The sequence below is a fragment of the Manacus vitellinus genome, unplaced genomic scaffold (assembly GCF_001715985.3).
Source record: "Manacus vitellinus isolate BGI_N305 unplaced genomic scaffold, ASM171598v3 scaffold_44_pilon, whole genome shotgun sequence".
NCBI classification, from domain to species: domain Eukaryota; kingdom Metazoa; phylum Chordata; class Aves; order Passeriformes; family Pipridae; genus Manacus; species Manacus vitellinus.
This window is the reverse complement of record NW_021940565.1, coordinates 6856104-6859252: the sequence shown is the minus strand read 5'-3', so window position 1 is coordinate 6859252 and position 3149 is coordinate 6856104.

Here is a 3149-nt window from a genome sequence, read left to right as displayed (position 1 = left end):
GCTGAAGTTGGGGGGTGGCGTGGAGGTGTGGGGGTCCTGCGAGTGGGCGGCGGGTGGTGGCCGGGGCAGCTGCCTTTGGGTCCTGTTTCTCTGGCCCACCTGTCACTCCCTTGAGGTGGTGCGGTGTTTGGAGACATGTTTGCTACGCCCAGTGGGGTAAACGCGCTGTTGCGCTGGTCACCACACGCAGTGTACAGGCCTTGCCTGGGTGAATGAGGCGGAGATCACTAAAACCAGTGGATCACGAAAAAGTATATTCAAGTATGGCAGCCTGGCCATACTGCTATTACTATCAGTTTGGATTGCAGATGGGCAATATTATTTGTATACAATATATATTTGTAACATTAACGATCTTTAGTTATAGAAGAAACATTGTATATTTAACGTTTGGTCAGTTTTCTTGTGGGATTTCTCCCCGTTAAGATTTACAGACTTGTATATCCCAATGTGACCATGCACAGAAACTGTTTCAAACTGAGTATTGAAATTGAATTTAGTTCAATATGGAGACAAATTAAGCAGGTTATTTTTAGAGAAGCCTGTTAATTTTGTACCTTACAGAGAGCAACAAATGATATGACTACACTGGAATAAAAGCATCTCAGAGTATAAAGTCACGAATCAAGAAATTTTAAACTGCTGACACTTACTTCCTTCAGTAACTGGGATGAAAAAGACAACTGTGTGCAATTCCAGCACTTTTCCTTTCAAGTTGCAGTGCATATAATTAAATGTGATAGCAAAAGAAATCTAATGCAGCTCTGCTGCCAGGAGACACTAGTCTGCTGACAGGAATATACATACAGGAATGCTATTTAATCTATAATTTAAGAGCTAACAACCACTTCTCTCAACCCAAATTCAGTGACTTAAGTACTAGTATTTTTTTCCTCAGCTTCAACAGATTTGGCCCATTTGAAAAAGTTCAGAATTAATTTTTGTGAATGAGAAGTGAGGCTAGACTCTTACACACAAATCACCATCCTCTAACTCTTTTATAATTTTGTATAGTGTCTTGCAGTTTGCAAGTGAAAATCACCTCTTTTGAGGGTTCTTGGTGTTTTGGTTTTTTTCTTTTCATTTTGGCTGTATTCAGTATAAAAACCAGGTGGGATGCCTGAGGGAAGAAAATCTAATTTGGAGCCAATGGATTCATAGGTTGCAACTATAACAGAGGTTTCAGCATCACCACCAAAGAGGGAATGTATAAGAAGTACAAAAATGTTATCTTAAACAGAGTAAAAAGTACTGAGGCTTGGAACATAGTGACTAAATATTTCAACAGGAAAAGCTAAATGTATGAAAACGCAATTTGGATAATATAAATTATAACAGAAACACAGGCTGTCTTGAAGTGATTATACAATATAAATTAAGGAAGTGCTCAGAGTCAAGGATACCCTAAAGAACAACAATAAAACGACTCAGGTTCAAAGAAAGTTACTACTCTAGCTAACTGCCTCCAGAACAAGGTCGCTTCTGTAAAGACACTTTCTTAAAATTAAGTTTTGTGATTAGTTCTTTGATTTCATATGGGATTGTTATATGGATATTTACTGCATCAATATGGTAAGTAATGAAGATTTTGTGAACATGTTTGGAAATCAGCCAAGATGGGAAGAGAAGGCCAAAAGAAGACTGGTGGTTATTCCTAGAAAAAGGGAGTGAAGAGCCTAGATAGCAGAACAGGCAGCTTAGAGAAACAGTTTACTGCCAGGGCCCTGATCAGAACATTTTTCTGCTATCCTTCAAGCTCTAAGGTACGGTGAAGGGCCAGGGTAATGAAGATAAACTACTGTTTCTCAGGGTTTCAATGTGTAGTGAAGACTGAAGGTATTTTAATGTTACTTCCAGTAGTATTTATCTTCTGGTTTCTAAATTAAAAGTCTAAATTAGTTTTAAATAGCACATATGTAGAGATGCTATTTCCATGGATCCTTTCATACCAGCTTCTCCCTGTACCTGTTTCCTGATGTGCTGAGCAATGGGGAACCCTTCTGTGTGTGTACAACTGAACGTATTTTGCCACATTATGCCCAGTTTGCAGTAATTTCAGTGGACTTTCAGTTATGTTTGTGCATAGTCATTTGATGTTTAGAATATTTTAGCAATTTTTCTAAATCGTGTATTGTCTCCTCCCTTTTGTAATTCAGGTTTAAAGCTTGACACCGAAGTACATAACTAATTGTGTTGGGGCTGCTTTTGCAGGCAAAACTGGAGAAGTTCCTTTTGTTTCCTGTCAGTATTTACATTTAGGCAGTTATTTTCTTAAATCCAGATGTTTTCAAACTGCATTAATATAATTCTTCTTGTTCCAAGGCTGTATGTATTATTACTGATTTCAGAAAGATGTGTTGTGCTGGAACTGAGCAGCAGGGTGTAGCTACTGTTTTCTTTGTGTCTGACAGGGTTCTCAGCTGGAGGAGCGGCCTTGTCACCAGCACTGGTCACCATCGCACACCGGGGCTCCTGCACACCCAACATCCCTGACACTATTTCTTCCCTTCCCCAGTAGGGAAGCTGTGGATGACCCATCCCTGGAGGTGTTCAAGGCCAGGCTGGATGTGGCTCTGAGCAACCTGGTCTAGAGGAAGGTGTCCCTGCTCAGGGCAGGGAGGCTGGAACGAGATGATCCTCGAAGTCCTGTCCACCCCAAACCCTTTCTATGATTCTGTGATTTCTTTGCTTTTCCGCTGCCGTGGAGGCAGAAGCGGCCGGCGCTCCCTCCCCTGCTCCTGCTGCGCCCTGGCCTCATTGCCAACGACAAGTGACCAGTTTCCAACCTTGCTAAGTCGCTGGCTCGATCTACTAACCCCCGTGTGCCGATGCCAGCAGCCGTCCCCGGCGGGACACGGGTCCCCTCGCTTCCCCCGGCGGGGGTATCCCGGCCATGAGGCGGCGGCCGAGGCGAAGCGCGGCGCGGCGGGGGCGGGAGGATCCGCGGGCGGGAAGATACGGACGGGAGGCAGGCGCGGGACGCGCCGAGGCCCCGGAGCGCCCCCGCCCCGTCCCCGCGGGCCGGTGACGCGGCCCCGGAAGGCGCCGCCTCACTTCCCCGGCCGCCATCTTGTCGGGGCTGAGGCAGCCTGCCCGCCCGGCCCCGCTCCCGTCTGTGCGCGGCCCCGCCCGCCCCAGCCCGCTCCGCC